This window comes from Staurois parvus, unplaced genomic scaffold (genome assembly GCF_062004578.1).
Source record: "Staurois parvus isolate SC_StPar_1 unplaced genomic scaffold, SC_StPar_1.0 ptg000051l, whole genome shotgun sequence".
Taxonomy (NCBI): domain Eukaryota; kingdom Metazoa; phylum Chordata; class Amphibia; order Anura; family Ranidae; genus Staurois; species Staurois parvus.
This window is the reverse complement of record NW_028317847.1, coordinates 4,062,621-4,082,831: the sequence shown is the minus strand read 5'-3', so window position 1 is coordinate 4,082,831 and position 20,211 is coordinate 4,062,621. Positions and strand designations below refer to the sequence as shown.

The 20,211-nt window shown below is 41.7% G+C and overlaps 1 protein-coding gene across 1 annotated transcript in view; it reads right to left on the bottom strand.

Annotated features, from left to right (window-relative positions):
- Positions 1 to 20,211, bottom strand: part of LOC149470197 (uncharacterized) — a 693,606-nt gene that overhangs the window by 179,479 nt on the left and 493,916 nt on the right.

The following is a 20,211-nucleotide window of genomic DNA, read 5'->3' as shown; positions in this document are numbered from 1 at the left end:
TCTGTGTGTGTATAATAGCGGTGGACCTATAGAAGTGAAAATTGGTTCTGATGGATATACCATAAGGTGTTTTTTCCTTCAAAGAAGCATATCCATGATGAAAATATAGTGTGGGTGGACCCTGTTCTGGCTCTTGGTTGCTACCTCACTAGACAAAAAATTCTTGTATGTTAACAGGATGCACTTGGTGTAAATGTTGGTCTGATAGATGGTTTCCTTTAGTGCCATCAGGAGATGCTGAGATGCTACCCCTGAAGAAGGGGGAGGGCTTTTAACCCCGAAACGCATTGGTATGTATAATGTTGTAACTATTAAATGTTAAAAGAAGTCCGTTAAGGGACATTAACTTTTATACCAGGCACTCCTGCACATACATCCATGAATTTACAACCTAGAAAAAAAGTATGACATACACTTCTTTTTTTTCAATACGTGTTGTGACGTAGTACACCATATTGTAACAAAATGCAGTTAATAAAGATGAATAAGATATCACTTTATGAAATTCTAATTAAGTTGAAAAAAAAATAGAAAAGTAAAGCGTGTGTTGAATCCTTTATGATGCATTGGCACCACTCCCTTCACAATGCACACCAGCGGCCATGGTATAACGCAGCTGCTGGTGTGAACGAGCCCAAACGGAAAACTAAATTTAGATATTCTGTTGGAATAAGTTACTCATTTAAGTTATTTTTTACCCTTTATGAATAAGTCAGGTGACGAAACATGTCAAAGGGAAGTGACGTCAAGACGTGTTGAGTAACAGGAAGTTGCCGGTCGGCCATCTTGGATCCTGGAAATTCCATTCACAGACACAGGAGGAGTGTTCCTGAGGATCTATGGAGGGTCTGTTCATAATTTTAATATGATGTTACATTTATGCAATACAATTTATGTGGTATTGAAGAACTTCCTATTGCTGTTTGTGGTGGCATTATCCGGAGTCATTGAGAACATGACCGGATGAGTTTTTACATGAACTTTATCAGTATAATCTGCTCAGCTTTGGAGGGAATCTATATGGTAATGGAGGAGGAATTTCCCACTTGCTCAGTTCGAAAAGCCATTTTTGGATTGGGACTTACATGCTTGTTATATCCATGTTCTGGTTCAATCTCCATAATCACTGGATCTACATTCGGCTGGAAGCCTTTTTGCGGACTGTCTTTCTGGAGGATTTTTGTCTATTCTGTTTATTTTATTTGATTATATTTTATTTTTTATTGTGGACAATATAATTTTTGGACAGTAGTATTTATTTATTTATTAGTGTTATTTAGTATATTAGCACTTTATATATATATATATATATATTTGGATGATACACTTTTTGGGGTGAAAAGTGTTTAGGTGCAATTGGGGAATTATTTAAAGGGTACACCGTTTATTTTTTGTTATTCAATAAAGATGAATAAGATATCACTTTTTGAAATTCTAATTAAGTTGAAAAAAAAATAGAAAAGTAAAGCATGTGTTGAATCCTTTATGATGCATTGGCACCACTCCCTTCACAATGCACACCAGTGGCCATGGTATAACTCAGCTGCTGGTGTGAACGAGCCCAAACGGAAAACTAAATTTAGATATTCTGTTGGAATAAGTTACTCATTTAAGTTATTTTTTTTCAATAAAGTGTAACTCTAGGCATTTTTTTTAAATTATATTGTGTACAATAGAGCGGGAGAAGGTAAAGTTTTTATCAGGTTTCAACTTGTCTGTGACCCCATTGGGGGGGACTATCCCTTACTTCTTGTCCCTGTGAAGCCCGTAGAGGAAATGGGGGTGTGATTGTTAGAGGGAAAGGAAGGTACAGACAAGAATAAGTGTCTGTAGAGTGGTGGTTCTCAAAGTGTGTTATGGAGCAGGGGCGGACTGACCATTGGGGAACTCGGGCACTGCCCGAGGGCCCGGGGTCAGTAGGGGGCCCCATGAGATGTCCCTGGTACCTTTCATAGGCTTTTTTGGGTGTGGTTTGAGTGTGGGCCAGGACACAGGGGACCCATGATCCCTATTGCCCGGGGGCCCCATGAGTTGTCAGTCCACCCCTGTTATGGAGTTAACAGCTCTGTGGTATCCACCAGTGGTGAGCAAAACAACAGAAACATAACTAAAGATCCAAGTAAAAGCCCAAGTTGATTTAAGAGGAGAACCAGGAGAGCCTTTATTGTGTAGTAAGTTCACGGTGCTATTAGATGTACATGATGTTCTGAATAATATTATAAATACCACTTACATTTGATAAGGTTGCAAACAACCATATGCAATGGTGAATGCAACCTTCCAAGTACACAGTATTCTCACGCTGGATGTGGGAGGTCACACTAGATGCCTTGGGAAACCCAATCCTAGGTCCTCATGGGGGACATGAGGATGGTATGAAGATCTCATTGGTGGCAATGCGACAAAGCCTCATGCCAATGATGGCCCAGTAACAAGGAAATACTGAACCTCTGTGTAACACCAATAAAACTGATAATGTGGCTTATTATTGCCCAGCGCATCAAATTCAAATTACTAACTCTGACCTACAAAGCCATTCACAACGACGCCCCAAACTACCTAACTGACCTGATACCCAAATACCACCCTACCCGTGCCCTTCACTCCTCACAGGACCTCCTACTCTCTAGCTCCCTGGTCTCCTCCTCCCACGCCCGACTGCAGGAGTTCCCCCATCCTCTGGAACTCCCTACCCCAATCCATCAGACTGTCACCTACCCTTCTCACCTTCAGGCGCACCCTGAAAACCCATCTCTTCAGGGAAGCCTACCCCACCCTCACCTAACAACTGATCTCCTCCACTTCTCCCACCTCTCCATCCCTCACAGCCACTTCCTCCTGTACCACTTTCCCCTCCCTCCTAGATTGTAAGCTCGAAAGAGCAGGGTCTTCGAACCCCTCGTATATTGTATTGTTACCGTTTTGTCTCATGTTCTGTCCCCCTTGCTATTGTATAGCGCTGAGCAAACCCTTTGGCGCTATATAAATACTGTATAATAATAATATAATAATATTATCCACAAACTGCATCTTTTGGTGTAATAAATAAATGTTTGCTCACTACTTTAACTATAACTCTGAAATAAATAACACAGTGCAGTGCTAAATTGATTTTTTATATTTTGTTTCTGAATAAAATACTATACTATGCACCTTTTTTGGGGATATGCATGGTGAGCTTTTTTTTTATCAAGGTATGTTCTGGTGACCTCTAACTGGATTCATGAAGAGGAAGGAGTGAAGGAAGCTGTCATAGATTGGAGTAATAGTACAGGCCTATTTTTACCACAGTTCTGGTGAGTGCATATGGCTGAAGGATTTTCATGGAAGAGTTGTCACGATTGGATGTATGTCACCGGTCTACATGTCCATTGAAGATTTTGGACTATTTGACTTTATACGAACTGTTTATATTTGTCTATTTGGCACTAACACTTTTTTGTCATTTTATTTGGTGTCCGTTTTACACGTTTGGTGCATATTATTTATGAAAGGTATAAAGCATCAATGCCACTCGTGAGCATGTCCATTTCACTGGATGATTTACAGTAATCCTGGTATTTATTTGTAAATTTTTGATTTAGTGTTTTTTAGCGCTGTACTGGGTGTTATTTATTTTTACTTTTTGTGCTAGCAGCTCTCTGGTTTCCAAGCGCTCGATACACCCCTCTCTCATTATATCTGACCCCTGTATGATCACCACCCTAGACAACCACGAGCACCTCTACCATACATATTTTTTTCTACCACTAATAAGATAGGCAAGAATAAACATTTGCCAAAAACTCTAACACTTCTGCACTCAACTATATATGTGTATTTGTGCCTATTGCAGATATTTCCTATCATTTCTTGTCTTTACAGGAAATGAGGGGAAGTACCCCTAAAAAGGACACATTTAGTAATTAATGGACTAAATATCTAAAATGAAAAACAAAGTTCAGCATTGACTGGTGTCTTTCAATATTTTTGGGGGTTCCTTCATGATCTGCATTCGATACAACATTTTTTTCTTGGCATCCATAAGATCCAGCAATAAGGAGTGGAGAGCACCAAGGTGATGTCACCTCTATAGAGCTCAGGAGTCATATTGTTACAAGAACAGTTGTTACAGCTACCGCAGTACCAGGCTCCTTTATACTCTCTATGTGTGGAATTTCATGGCTAGCATCATTACTGGGCAGGGTGTCATATGTCTGTGAACTTTAACCATTGTAGATCACCAATTCAAGGTTCCCCAGGGCGCAAATTTTAAGCCACAGTCTGTTTCTTCACCAGGACTCCTGATTTTGGGGACGGACTTGCAGCAAGCTGGAACCAGGTCACAGCACCCAGGTATGCCCAGCTAAGGATGTGGAGACCATTTGCATGTACAAAGTCCAACAGCAGGAGACAGAAGGAAATCCAGTAAACAAGCTGAGGTCAGGGTGGGCAGCAAGCAAGCACAGATGGTAGACGGAATTGGGTTTGGTACACGGGAGGGAAGTCAGACACTAAATACACGTAATAGTAGGCAAACAGGAGCTAAGAGAACTGGGAAGTTGCTCAGGAAACACAGGTTGTAATGAGCATGTCTAATAAAGGGAAGCAAACTGGGAGACAGGCTAGAAAGTGATGGAAGGGAAAGGAAATATAAACCTACAGAATTGCAGGCAACACCAGTAGGTGAGCACAGAGGTCAAACAACACATGTGAAAGGGATCACAGGTCCAAGAGAAGCACTGCAGCAAGGAGGTAAGAATTACACAGGCAGGAAAACTGCAAGCTATATCATGACACAGGGATTGACGTACCCATAGAATAAAGATGGCACCATGGACATCAAGAAATATGAGGGAACATGCAATGAAAGGTTTTGGGGTGCTCTTCTTGGCTAAAGTTCTAGGTTAGTCAATTTGTACACTGGTAGAGAGAATATATATGTTTTAAAATCTTATTAATGGGCACCAGTTTCATTTTAAGATGACTCGTTTGGTAGAAACCAGTATATGAAATATTTGCATTGCTCATGCACACAGGAAGCCATCACACCCAGTCACGGCCCCCATCTGATCCTAACTGCATATTTCATATCAAGGCCAGAGGTAGCAAATGATACATTCACGTATAGCTGACAGGTGAACAGATTGCACATTTAAAACAAATAGTCCAATTACTGAAACCCATGTCTCCAATCCTCTCCCCCGTCTCGGGGATGCTTTATGGTCCCACTAGGTTAATATACTGCAGGATGTATGAAATAAAAGCACCGCATATAACCTTATGCTTTTCCAATAAATTATTCAGGAACTTGTTGTTACAGCGCTGGGTCCCCCATGTTCCTGATGTCTAATTATCTATTACATAGGAAAACCTCCCTCAAATCACTCTACCGTGTTATCAATTACATGAAGAGCCGTTCCGCTATCAGCACTTAATTTGTATATTTGCGGGATACAAGGAAAAGTAAATACAATATAAAATGCAACAGTGGGAGGAATAATATTTGTTCCTCTCCAAATCGACTGTACAAATGTCATTCTCTACAGTGGTGAGGAAGGCAACAGAAACATAAAAATCCTTTGTTAAAGCCCAAGTAGGCTTAGGTATAATTTTTTTACTTTAACGTGCTCTTCACACAGAGGAGCTCCTCTACTCGTGCCCATCTGCTTAAAAAAAATGTGCTTGATGCCATGAGTGCCATGCATGGCAATCAGTGAATTAGTGTAGTCCAGGTGATGCTTCAACTGTGCCATAACAAAGTCTACTCAGTTCTATGTAATCCACAGCTGATTGTACAAATGCCTATATAATGCATTCAGAACTTATTACAAACATAGAAGGCACCATCCTGTATTTAAATTTCAGTAAAAACCTTTGTTTTATTTCTAGATCCATAAAAATAGTTACACACATATACATATATATATACAGGTGAAACTAAAATAATCATTACAATTATGACAAATCACGGCTTGAACTATCTTGCTGTGCATGTAATGAGTCTCTCTCATATATTAGTTTCACCTTTTAAGTTGCATTATTGAAATAAATGAACTTTTGCACGATATTCTAATTTTTCGAGTTTCACCTGTATACAGTATGTATATATATATATATATATATATATATATATATATATATATAAAATATCCATATAACAACATAGGATATCTTTCAATGCAAAAATGTTAGATACCACAATAATATACAGCCTCTATTCACTAGTCCCTCCTGCCCCAATTGGTCCCCATCTAGCTATTATTTCATATACAGTACATATTAGAATTATCACTTTATATAGATGTCTGAAAACATCAACGGCTGGCTTTGTGATCAAATAAGTATGGCTTCACTCGACGCGTTTCACAGGCTATTGACACTGGCAGCACTACACAGAGAGGAAGGAACTGATGTTATTCCTTCCTCTCTGTAACCCCAGAAACTTCAAGTGACTAGGATTTATATACTTCTGGTTTCGGGTGTTTACTTACACAGTTACATAGTTAGTCTGGCTGAAAAAAGGCAAAAGTCCATCCAGTTCAATCATCAAAAAAAGTTATAATCCTATACCCACAGATGATCCAGACGAAGGCAAAAAAACCAGCAAAGCATGATCCAATTTTCTCCTGCAGGTGAAAAAAATTCCTTCCTGATCCCCCTTGGCTTTTAGTGGCCAGGAAAGCAACCGATCAAACCAGATCTGTGTCAGATCAGATGCACTGGAGGCCAGAGGAGATATCTAGGGTCCAAAAGACCCCAGATCTCTACATAAAGAGGGCCTGTCATGGCCCATGCTATCACAAGGGATGCTGTTTATCCCTTGTGCTAACAATACAGTTGTTAAAAAAATGTAAGACAGTGTAAACAAAAAGTTTTACATAAAATAAATGATAATTTTTAAAAAATGTAAAGCGTGCCCAGTGATCACGCACAAATGTGATCGGATATGTAAGCCCCACATACATATGTAAACTGTGCACATGTGAGGTATGATCGCGAATGTCAGAGCAATAATTTTAGCTCCAGACCTCCTGTGTAACTGTAAACTGGTAACCTGTAAAAACAATTAAAGCATCAACTGTGGAAATTTTTAGGTACCGTAGTTTGGCACAGTTCTATGGGTGTACACAATTTTAAAGTGTGACAGCCATTAGGTATCCGTTTACTCGGTGTAACATCATCTTTTATATTTTACCAAAAAATTTGGTATTATATAGTGTTCCCAAAAACTTGTGCTTGAAAAAGCGCTGAGCAAATACTGCGTGACTTAAAAAACGTCAACACCCACAATTTAATTCTCTGGGGCCTCTGCTAAAAATATATGAGCATTTTCTCCATGATCCCATCTGAGCAGCACATGTGACTATAGAGTCACACATGTGGGTGTATACACAGTGGTAAATGGCAGCCCACTCCCTTTTGCTTCCTCTTTTTCATGCCCACTAGCCAGCTAAGCACAGTGGGGTGGGATTTTACATTTTGATTGATGGAGGCTTTACCTCCCTCTTATTCTAAGTACATACAAACAATAGACACAGCCTGGAGGGGTGTGACACAGCTTGTGATTGACACCATGGTATTGCCAAAACTAATAAAGATTTAATTTCAAATATAGATCTTCATAACAATTTAAAACAGTTTATTGACATTAATTATTTTACTCTGTATTCCAAAGGCTGTTTTGTTTTTAACCAGCAGCAGAGGACTAGAAGCTCCTCCTGAACTTTTTCCCTGCAGACAGGTTTGGAAAGAGCTTGGTCATGTGACAGCTGTATATTGATGAGAAAAAAAGTACTTAGATTTTTTTTTACCACCTTCCCACCTAAGGGTAAAACAAATATTAATGCCTATGCACAATTTTGCAACTTTGAAATGTGTTAGTAAAACTGTATATACCATCACAACTATCCAGGTAGATTATAGCTTGTTTTTTATTCAGGACAAATTGGGCTTTCTCTTGGTGATAAAATGTAACAGATATCTCCTGATTTTTTTTTTATTATTATCAAAGGAAAACTGGCCCAAATTAGTAAAAAAGAAACAACCCAAACAAAATTCTACTTCTCCTGATGATTGCAGCAATACCACATATGTGTATGTTAGTTGTTGCTTGTACCTATAGTAGGTATAGTATAGTGGTGCACATTTTGCATTTTTTTATCCTGCCTAAAACACACTGAAACTAACTGACACTAATTAATTTTTCTTAATTATACCCAAAATATGCTGACCGCAACCTTTGACCTAGACCTTAATCTTTGACCCCGACCTTGACTCTAACACTAACCCTGGCAAACCTTGATTTTGTTGTTTTTTTATTCTTTATTTTTAGTTTACTCATTATTATTTTTTTAACATTTTTGTTTGTTGTATATCTTCCTCTCCTGCAAGAAGAGAAAGATACAATGTATCTTTCCCTTCATTCAGAAGAGAAATTAAACACAGGGGCGGGCTCACAGAGACTGATAGAGAGAAAACAGGTGGTGCACACGCCTAGTGCATTATCCAAGGTTTATTGTAGAAATGAAAGAATAATAAAAAATAATAAAAAAAAAAATCAGAGACTGATCACTGTGATAAGCAATCAGAGGCTATCACTGCAATCTGGAGTCCCGGGTCTCGATTGTTGGTGAGAGCCTGCCCTCAAAGAGCACAGCACAAAGAGAGATATGTGTATATGTGGCCCCACAGAAAAATACCTACTTCTGTGAGCCCGCATATATGAGTACGGTCATTGGGAAGGGGTTTATTAAAAAAATTACAGTGCCATCATCCACATACAGAAAGGGAGAATGTAAATTCAACAGTGTGCATTTAGTATCACTTTAACATCCTTCCAAATGGGCAATGTAGGAATATGTCTTAGGAGGCATCATATTGGCTATGACAAGTATTGGAAACTGCAGTTGGGATGCATTCGCACCAGGAGCGGACTGATCATTTGGAAACTCGGGCACTGCCCGCAGGCCCGGGGTCAGTAGGGGGCCCCATGAGATGCCCCTGGTACCTTTTTCATAGGCTTTTTTTGAGTTTGGGCAAGGACACAGGGGCCCCATGATCCCCTATTGCCCGGGGCCCCATGAGTTGTCAGTCCACCCCTGGTTCGCACTCAGTGTTCAGGTACACTCTATGTATTTGAGTATTTTGTATGGAAGTTGAGGAAGCCCACCTATCAGATTCTCAGTGAAATAGACTGTTCATAATCTCATGCATACTCATGAATGTTTCATACCTACCTAAGTAATGGCATCTTCATGCAGATATGAGAACAAGGTGAATGCACAAGCCATCTGAAGCACATACTGTAGTTGCAATCGCACATTTTAGTGAAATGCCAAGCCTGTTAAAGCATACATCTAATGAGCTGTTGTGTGAAACGTACACAATTAACAGAAATCGCAATGCATTTTCAGTGCATTTTTTAGATATCATTATGTTTACTTAAGTTATATTGTGTGCAATTTTCAAATTATAATTTGCACTTTCTCTGTAGCTACAAGTTTATCGGCATGTCATCAGTGCAAATAACATCAAACAACTGCTGTGATCAACCCTGTGAGCAGGCAATCATAGGGAGGCATATTAGGAGACACAGTAGTGGTCAATGTACAATGTGCAGCTGTGGCCCCTGAAATTACTAAGGTTCTTTTTTAAATATTCAACGTATGTACTTTATTTGAGGATCTGTAAAGAAGAGTGGACCAAAATCCCTCCTGAGATGTGTGCAAACCTGGTAACCAACTACAAGAAACGTCTTACCTATGTGCTTCCCAACAAGGGTTTCTCCACCAAGTACTAAGTCATGTTTTGCTTGGGGATCAAATACTTATTTTGCTCACTCAACTGCAACTCAATTTATAACATTTGTATCATGTGTTTTTTCTGGATTTTTGGTTGATATTCTGTCTCTATCATGTAGCCTCCCTAGCGGTCTGATTATGTCCCTATTTCTGTGCTCAAAACAGTACAGTTTTTTGCATGGAAATATGTAGTTTTTTTATTGTAGGCCTGTAATTTTTAGGAATAACTCATTGAAATCTGTCCGAACAAGAGTCTAGTAAACATCCCGGGTATGTTAAAATTTGAAACACGAAATCATAAATTATAATTTAATAAATAATCATAAAAAATAATAATATAATAATAATAACTTTAATTAAATAATATAATCAAACCAAAAACACTGAAATTTGAAATAGAGCGCCAAGTTTGCACATCACTGAGCAAAGTCGCAAAATCGTTTTCAGTGTCTGATGACGAATTTCCCCACAAATCATTATCACTCAATTCTGCAAGTGGTTCTGATTTACTATCGCTGTTCTCTAGCTGGTCTAAACCTGCTTTTGGCCTAAAGGGACACTTTTTGGACCCAATGGACTTTTCTCAGTTTCCAGGCAGACAGAACAGTAAAAATGCAGGCAGGGCACAGGACAAAACACTCGGGACAAAATGTATGTGAAATGGTTTGATACAGTAATGTTTTACTATGTGATTTTAGTGAATTTAGTGAATGTCACTTTTACAATTTTCAAATTTCCCACCAGTTCCGTCCCCGTATGTCCTGACGTCGCAAGGGACGGAACCCGGAAGACAGATGCCGGCATCCGCCGGAGGACATTGCCGGGGACACTGCAGGAGGGACATCACGGGAGCGCAGGACAAAGTAAGTGAAGAAGAGATCCCGGAGCAGCGCTGCAGTATAATCCTGAGTGTAGCTCGGGGTTACCACTTGTGGTGCTGAAACTTTACCCCGAGCTACACTCGGGAATACTGCCAGGGGGGTTAAAATGCACCTATGATAAAAATTATAGACCCTTCATTTCTTTGCAAGTGGGCAAACTTACAAAATATGCAGGAGATCAAATAATTATTTTCCCCACTGTATGTGTAAAAGGTCTATATCATTTTCTATGGGTTACCTTGTACTTTGGGTATTAAGGCATTTGAGCATTAGAGGGGAATAGAAATATTGTCAATTTAGACACAAAGCTCTTTTATGACTGTATTGCTTTTATGATGTTTTTCCAGTAAAGAAATTATTGTTTTTATATAAAGTTATATAAGATCCTTGAAGCACCACATAAAGTCCATTTGGCCAAGTACACCTCTTGTCCAGGATCAACAGGCATTTGCCGTACTTGCAGAAAGAAAACAAATTCAGACACCAAATCGAAGAACTGGTAAGGTACAATATATTACATTTTTGCTGTTGGGTTTAGGTAAATTTAAAGAATATGTAAACCTAACATTTCATATCCCTGATATGTGCCTGCTGTACTAGCACTTGTATGGAAAAGTATCCTGTTCTCTTTGTATTGCTCCCTTTGTGTGAAATCCCTGGTGTTACTGCTAGTCCCTCTACTTTCCTATTAAAAACTAACAACACTAGGTATGAATACACAGCGTGGTCAGTTTTCTAGCTATGCTGAGAACTCAGTGTGCTCTTCTCCATTGATCAAACTTCTGCTCACCCCCACCGCTATTCACTGGGAAGACCAGTACAGTGCCAGGACAAGGCCATCTAGATCCCAGGACGAACCAACCTGCGCCCCACCCGCCAAGATGTATGATGAGCATTATGTGCCAGCAAACCCCTCCCCAAAAACATTGAGCACTAATCTGCATGCTTACCCCCTAAGCATAAATCCCCCCTCCTCCCAGTACAAATCCATACTGCTGAAATACCCTTTCCCAACACAGATCTTTGTCCCCCAATCCCCCAGCACAAATGCCCCTCCCAAAAATACACCTCTTCAAGCACTCCACACCCCCCCACCTCATATGATACCACAGTGCCCAGGGCAGCCACCCCTCCTGCCCACCCCTTGTCCCAGCCTTGGACCAGTCTACTGCTGTTTCTCCTCCCCCAGCTCTTTATACAGCAGAGAACAGATGGTATGTGATCACTTATATAAAAGGGTGAATAACTTATATTTTTATATCTATACACAAATGATTTGTCGATTATTTCTATTTTAAACTGAATGGGTTGTTTTACAAGGTGAGGTTCACATATACTTCAATAAGGAAGCTGCCAAATTTGGTCTTGACATCAACACCCTCTGGTCACGAACAGGTTAACCTTCGGATTAGATATATTATGGATTGAATTGCTGCTCCACGCTTCCCAAGTTTTACTGCTGTGAACTAATTAACGCTTTATTTATCCCACATTCTTGGAGTTCTAAGAAATGAGCATACTTACATCTCCTCCTTTCCCTCTTACAAATCATTACATTTCCTGAAAATCTCCTGGTAATGTTTCATTATTATTCACTATTTAATAACAGGTCTGATTCCCCTTCACATCCTGAAGGTGTATTGTCATTTTCTGGGACCCAGTTAAATCAATTATGTGTCACATTTCACTGCGATTCTCCTGCTGAGCCCTGCACATCGAAGGAAATATCCGGACTAATATGAACTCACGTACCTGTCGCTGTCAACACATTGAGTTCTTCTGTTTTATGCATATTGTTGAAAGTAATTAATTATAACAGTTGGCAAAAAAAAAAAAAAAACACAGATACTTGTCAACACAGGTGATACATTCTGTAACACTTCATAGAAGGTGATTTTGTGTAAGCGGAATCCAAGACATGGCGCAGGAGGGATGGGGTGAAGAGGTTCTTGTGAATATATAATGTAACTTCCAAGAAATACACTATATGACCATTGCTATATCATACCCCCCCCCAATTGTCCCTGATTTCGAAGGACTGTCCCTCATTCAGAACAAAGTCCCTCTTGTCCTTCTTTCTTCCTCATTTGTCCCTCATTTTGGTCTGCTCTATATAGTTGTATATAAAATGCACTACTTAGCAATCAAAAAGTGTTTCACAAAAAGTAAAATCCACAATAAAGTGCAAAACAGGTCATGCGTTTGCTAACCAGACCTGTTTTGCACTTTATTGTGGATTTTACTTTTTTACCAATATTTATACCCATACTGAGCACTGACCACTTTCAGTTAGAGTGTGCAATGTTATTGTATATTATGTTTACTGTGCTTATATTGTATTTTGGCACGATCTAGTCAGCAAACGCATGACCCGTTTAGCACTTTCAGCACTTGGCACTTATATATATTTTTTGGGGGGGATTATTTAGCACTAGTTATCTATACCTTTTAATACAGTGTGGTCACTTTATATGTATTTTATATCATTGCACCTACTTATTTAGTTTTTCATGTGAAGCGCTTCATCAATATTTGTTTTTTTATGTCATACATCCTGTGGTATTGGGAATAGGTGGTAGCAGCTTGCATATACAGTATTTGGGGTTGTGTTTGTTCATACCAGTGGAGCGCAGGGGGATTATTTTTATATTTGTCGGTTTAACCCATCTTTTTTTTTGTACAATTCTACTTTAAAGGGGGCGTGGCAGGGGATGGGTCCTATGCCTACATACTTTTGCTAGAAGGTGTCCCTCATTCCCATCTCTGAACGTTAGGAGGTATGCAATAGATGTTCCAGGATGGCAAGGCAGATAATTTAGATTACAGAGGGGCACTCACAGGGAAGTGTGACTACAACAAAAACTTCAGTTTTTGACCTAAAGGTCAAAACAGCTAAATTCAGAATTAAAGCGGTAGTAAAAAAAAAATATATAAATTTATAATAATGAGTTGGGCATGCACCACATGCTAGCAAATTTTGGAAAACTTTCTTTTTAAGTGGCGAGCTGTCACCACTGCCATCGTTTCCATTTTCACCCAATCTTCCGTCTGGTTTTGCACTCCCTGACCATTTGAATGGCCGGGCCATGAGGACATCACCCCCATGAATGTGCCAAGGAGTCACAATCGTGGCACAGTGCTCTGCATTCTAGAGTGTTACTGGAAATTGCACAAGGGCTGGTGACGTCACCGGCTATTGACAATGGAAATATCTCCTAAACAGTGCATGCTTTGAAGATATTCATTGTACCATTGTACCATCCTCTGGAACTCACTACCCCAATCCATCACACTGTCACCTTCCCTCCTCACCTTCAGGCACTCCCTGAAAACCCAGCTCTTCAGGGAAGCCTACCCCACCCTCACCTAACAGCCGTTCCCCTTCATTCCTCCTACCACTCCATCCCCCACAGCCATTTCCTCCTGTACCACTACCCCCTCCCTTCTAGATTGTAAGCTCGAAAGAGTAGGGCCCTCTAACCCCTCGTGTGCTGTTTGTAATTGCTGTACTGTTTCATGTATTGTCCCCCCCTCTATTATACAGCGCTGAGGAAACCCTTTGGCACTATATAAACTCGATGTAATAATAATAATAATAATAATATCAACACGTCAGTCTTATTGTACGTACAAGTTTAAAGTGGTAGTTCTCACAGCAAGGGATGCTGTTAGAAACCACGGGGCCCCATACAGCCAACCTGACAGCCGCCCCCCCCCCCTCCCTTCCAGAAAAAACACAATTTACTATGCTTCAGTTATGAATGAACACAGTGAGTGATCGGTACTGATCGCTTGTTGTGTTTATTTGGAAAGAAAAGGGCTGGTAAATGCGACATAATTACCGAACCCATCACCCACTTTCCATCCTGAAGGATCTTTTTGTGTGCTTGCAGCTGCCGGTGGGAAGGAGAGGAAGGAAGCTTGCAGCACTGTGGGGGCACAGAGGAGGGCCTGGGGAAACGTATGGAGCACAGGGATGGTGATGGTCTTTTTGTGTGCTTTCAGCTGTCGGTGAGAAGGAGAGGAAGGAAGTTTGCAGCACTGTGGGGACACAGAGGGGGGCCTGGAGAAATGTATGGTGCACAGGGATGGTGATGGTCTTTTTGTGTGCTTTCAGCTGTCGGTGAGAAGGAGAGGAGGGAAGCCAACAGCACTGTAGGGGAGGGAGCACACAAGGGGGCCTGGGCAGCAGGAGGAAACGTATGGTGCACAGGGATGGTGGTGGGTGCCGTGGGGGGTGATTATTACTGGAACCAATCCCCTGTATGGCTCTCTCTGCAGCAGCTGAAATCCAGCGGAAGGGATAGGAGAAGAAGCCAGCTCTCAGCTGCTGCAGAGAGAGCCATACAGGGAATTGGTTCCAGTGATTGCCCCCCCCCCCCCACCATGCTGATCATCCTCTCTCCTGCCCACATTCAATTCATCCAGCTGCTTGGGCCCCATACAGGACTAGTGTTACCCCCTTGTCACACCTACCCCTAGCATTGGTGGTCAGGCACTGTAGCTGGCTCTGTGTTCCTCACCTATAGCAGCCCCCTTTCCCATAAGGTAAGCAGTCCTACTGGTTCCCTGTTCCCCCCAGGTCTTATACACAATGCTATACTTCAAGGCTACCACACCAGGGCAGGTGCGAGCTAAGCACAGCAAACAGGTACTGGCAGCTGGCAGACAGGCAGGGTAGTCCAATGGCAGTCCAGGTTCAGGACAGGTACTGTTTAGAGAGCAGTCAGGGTCAATCGATGGTGTGAAGACAGACTGTGTTCAGAGAGTAGTCCAAAGTCCAATCTGAGGTCGATAACAAGAAAATCCAAACTAACTGGTATGGCGGAGATTGGGCAAAGGTAAAGGTCAAGACACGGGAACAAGGCAGGTAACCAGGAAGCTTGAAGGACGTTTTGCAAACACTATCACAAGAGTGACACTAAAGGCTTGGCAGGATTAAATCAGGTCTAGACTCCACCCAGGGGCTGTGACTATACCGGTCACCCTGCAGGTGGACATTCAGACAGGGAGAGTGCAGTTCAGCCAAAACCAGGATGCTGGAATGAGACCAGGAGCTGCCATGGAACAGAGGTGATGACTCCTGACAGTAGTTTGCTACCGCTTTAATGTGCTAAGTGGGGGATTTTTGTATTGCAGTATTTTGTTTTTCAGCCAGTAGGTGGCTCTATAACCTCCTTTTCATACATGAATCTCTAAGTATTTACAGCCTGTTGAATAAAGCCAATGTTTACAAGCTCTATAGCTCAAGTTACAATTTACACAAAGATGTGCATGACTCACCAGCAGTGACTTATTCCTCATCAGACAGCTCAGTATAAAGGGTCAATCAGAAAAACAGGCAGCAACTGTTGTTCTGTCAGTTCAAATAACCCCAGGGGCGTCCCTAGGGTTGGTGTCACCCCTCCGACGATCCCCGCAGGATGGCTCGGATCTGTGAATTGAGCATATTGGATCAGAGTCCGATCCATTATGCTCCCCAATCTGCAGATCCAATCCATCTTGCGTGGATCGTCGGCTTGCAACCTATACGGGGTTAACTGATTTTTCAACACCGGTCTGGTCTGCACATGCTCAATAAGTGATGTCAGATGGAGGAGGTTCTTGCTATCGCCGCATTTTCTGGTTACAGAAAAGTCCTGGATCTTGCACAGCCTTACCTAGATCAGTTAACCCCGTATAGGTTGCAAGCCAACGATCCCCACAAGATGGATCGGGTCTGCAGATTGGGGAGCATAATGGATCGGACTCCGATCCATTATGCTCAATCTGCAGATCCAATCCATCTTGCGGGGATCGTCGGCTTGCAACCTATACGGGGTTAACTGATTTCTCAACACTGGTCTAGTCTGCACATGCTCAAGAAGTGATGTCAGATGGAGGAGGTTCTTGCTATCGCCGCATTTTCTGGTTACAGAAAAGTCCTGGATCTTGCACAGCCTTACCTAGATCAGTTAACCCCGTATAGGTTGCAAGCCGACGATCCCCACAAGATGGATCGGATCTGCGGATTGGGGAGCATAATGGATCGTACTCCGATCCATTATGCTCAATCTGCAGATCCAATCCATCTTGCGGGGATCGTCGGTCGTCGGCTTGCTTTAAAACTTACCTTTTCGTGGAGCGGGTCCAGTGTCACCCCATGCAATAGATGTCACCCAGTGCAGCGTGCACCCCCCGCACCTGCCTAGGGACGCCACTGCCAGGAAGTACCACAAAGTATTAAAGTGGTTCTACAGGCTGGACATTTTTTACCTTAATGCATTCCCTACATGAAGGTAAGAAAAAATGTCCATGTATTTGTATCCTCCCCCCCCCCATATACCTACCTCAGTAATATCTCGATCCAGTGCTGTGCCCATATGCAGCGACTCTCTCCTCTCTTTCTCTGTTGTCAATTAAATTCCATGAGCAGAAAGTAGGGGGCAGGACTGAGCTGCGCTGTGTGTGTCAATAGATGCATACAACCCGGCTCGGAAGTGAGCCCATAGGTGTGTTCCCATAGGAAGTGGCTTCCTATGGTGTGGTGGTGTACCAAGAAGAAGAGGAGCCCTGAGAACCCTGAGAAGAGGTTCAGGGCCGCTCCATGCAATACCATTGCACAAAGCAGGTAAGTATAACATGTTTATTATTTTAATAAAAGAAAAAAATTAAGATTTACAATCATTTTAATTTTACTGAATGCTGCAGATTTCAACATTTTGAAAAATATTTGAAATTAGATCAACATGTTAAAGCTGAATGGAAATCTGGGTTTGTGATTGTATTTACACAGACATAAAAAACAAACAAATTAAATTTGACCCCAAACCATATTTTTAATGTTAAACTATACCCACTTAGTCATAGTCACTGCTCATTGCAAGGCTTTCCAATCACTTTGAAAGTCCCCTGATTCTACTGCGGGGAGTTTAGCTGCCTCTACCCAATCCCTTCTTGACTCAGAGGAAAGGGGGGATCTTTAAATCTTTAATTGTCAGACACGGTAAATGCGGCCAGATCATTTGTGGGCTAATTATCACAGTTAATCTTTATTTTTATTGAAGTCAGTAAATGGGGTAAAGATTGCATACGTCGAAAATGTAATGTGTGTATAGAGCTCTTTATAATAGAACATCCGATGACCTGCCAAGGCGCCACTGGATCCGAGCCAAGATTTCATCACTAATGCATGCAATGTAGCAAATAATCTGTCTCCCTCGGCAATGTTTTCCCACTGTTCAATTTAAATTGAGGTTCAAGGTCTTGTGTACTATATTTAAACTCAATATATTTCAGATAGATCCGATGTTTAATTTCGTAATCGCATAATAAGGTGAAGCTAACCTCCCTGTGCAATCCTGGAAGAGAGATCTTAACCGCTTCAATTCATGACAGATGACAAACTAATTTTCTTTGGAGAAGCGCGGTTTTCAACAACAGGCGCGCGGTAGGGGAGAGAGCAGAGGGGTGGCAGGAGACATGATCCAGGTATAAATTTTGAATTGACCTGCTTGCCTGGGTGAATGGAAGATGGAGGCGCAGCTATTGAAGATGTATAAGTGGAGCAGAGTCTATCAAAAAAAATGACACGGTTTTATGACAAGTGTTACTGTATATAATGGTTTTGATCATTTCTGTACTTTTCTACTTTTTCTACATTGTTTTTGTCTTTAGTTTTTTTTAGGTCTAGCACATGGGTATCAAGCTGGCGGCCCTCCAGCTGTTGCCAAACTACAAGTCCCATGAAGCATTGCAAGATTGACATTTACAAGAATGACTCTCAAAGGCAGAGGCATGATGGGACTTGTAGTTTCGCAACAGCTCGAGGGCCGCCAGTTTGACACCCCTGGTCTAGCACATTCCTCTGTAAACCTATGCAGGTAAGTGATAATCATACGGTGAATATTCAAGCTAGCTGTCTTTTTTATTGTTAGGTAAAAAACCTTCACTGTGCAGCTCCCCCTTCAACACCCTAATACTTACCTGAGACCTATTTCGATCCAGCAGCTCTGCCAGTTCTCATTGATTGGGACTTGGCTCCCACTGCTGTCAATCATAGCCAGTGAAGAGGGAGCGGGGGACTGCACTCTGTCTGTCTTATGGACACAGAGGTGGCTCAGGAGAGAGCATGGAGAAGTGCCCCCAGCGCAAGCAGCTTGCTATGGGGGGCACTCAGCAGGGGGGGGGGAGCCAGGACACATATCCACAAGGCACAGATGATGATTGATCACTGTACCGACCTTCTGCCGGTACCATGTGATCGCTGTGATCAATCCTCTTCTGGTGTCCCCTGCCAGTGCTCCAGGCCCCTCCAGTTTGGCAGGTGTCCCCACGGAAAGCCGCTTTCCACATGGGCACCCCTGCATGCTCGCTCCCAAACTGCTCTGTCTGCAACCATTGATACTGCATACTAGCCCATTAGGATAGGCTGACCTTTCAAACTAAGCCCTCCAGAGCTGTCACCACTCCCAGCAATTCCATATTCACCCAGTCTTCCCTACAGGTATGACTTATTATAAGGTTACCAGTAGGGCAATGCTAACTTTAGCATTTACTACTGCTGTAATGAGGTGAAGCTCTGCTGATGACCATCATTCAATCCTGTACAAACAAAAATATGTTTGTTTGTTTTTTTGGGGGGGGTTGTAATTTTCCTTGCACCTGATTGGGTATCCTTTGAAAAGTGAATTTTCAACACATTTAAAAAGCTAGAGGACAATTCCCTTGCAAGGTGACTATTATACTGTATTTGAGTACATCACCCACATTTGATTTTTATAAACAGCTTGCTTCTTTCAGCAAAAGTGAAAAGAATATAAAGCTGACAATGTGAAATGAGACTAGAGCTCCACCTGCTGGCTGGATAAAAGACTATATAATATAATATGCAACATTTTAAATTTACCCTTTAAGTATCTGCAGTCATTCTTCTTTTTGGTTTAATTTATAGACCTCTGCAAAAATGTCACTATTTAACTACAAAAATTGTTACACTACACTTAAAGTGATTGTAAATGCTTTTTCTTTTAAAAAACAAGCATGTTATACTTACCTGCTCTGTGCAATGGTTTTGCACAGATATGCCCTGATCCTCCTCTTTTTGGGTCCCCTCGCTAGTGCACCTTGCTCCTCCCCCTGTCAAATACCCCCATAGCAAGCCGCTTGCTATGGGGGCACTCGTGCAGGCTCAATTCCAACCCCGGTTCCATTGACACACAGAGAACAGCTCAGCCCTCTCCCTTCTCACTAGCTGTGATTGACAGCAGCGGGAACAAATTGCTTCTGCTGCTGTATCTGACCCAGTGAGTAGAGAGAGAGAGTGCCTCTGCTCTCATGCACATCGCTGGATCAAGATCAGGCTCAGGTAAGTATAGGGGGGGTCTACATGCAGCAGGTTTTTGACCTTATTGTAGAGAACTCATTAAAGTTTTACTAAACCCCCAACAGTAAAATCAGTCTTTATATGCAGTAAAGCAAAGGCTGTTTGATCCTGACTTCTCTGTTCCTCCCCTTTTTCAAGCGACCACCTCTTATCTCCTGATAAGACAGACTGAACCGTAGGCATT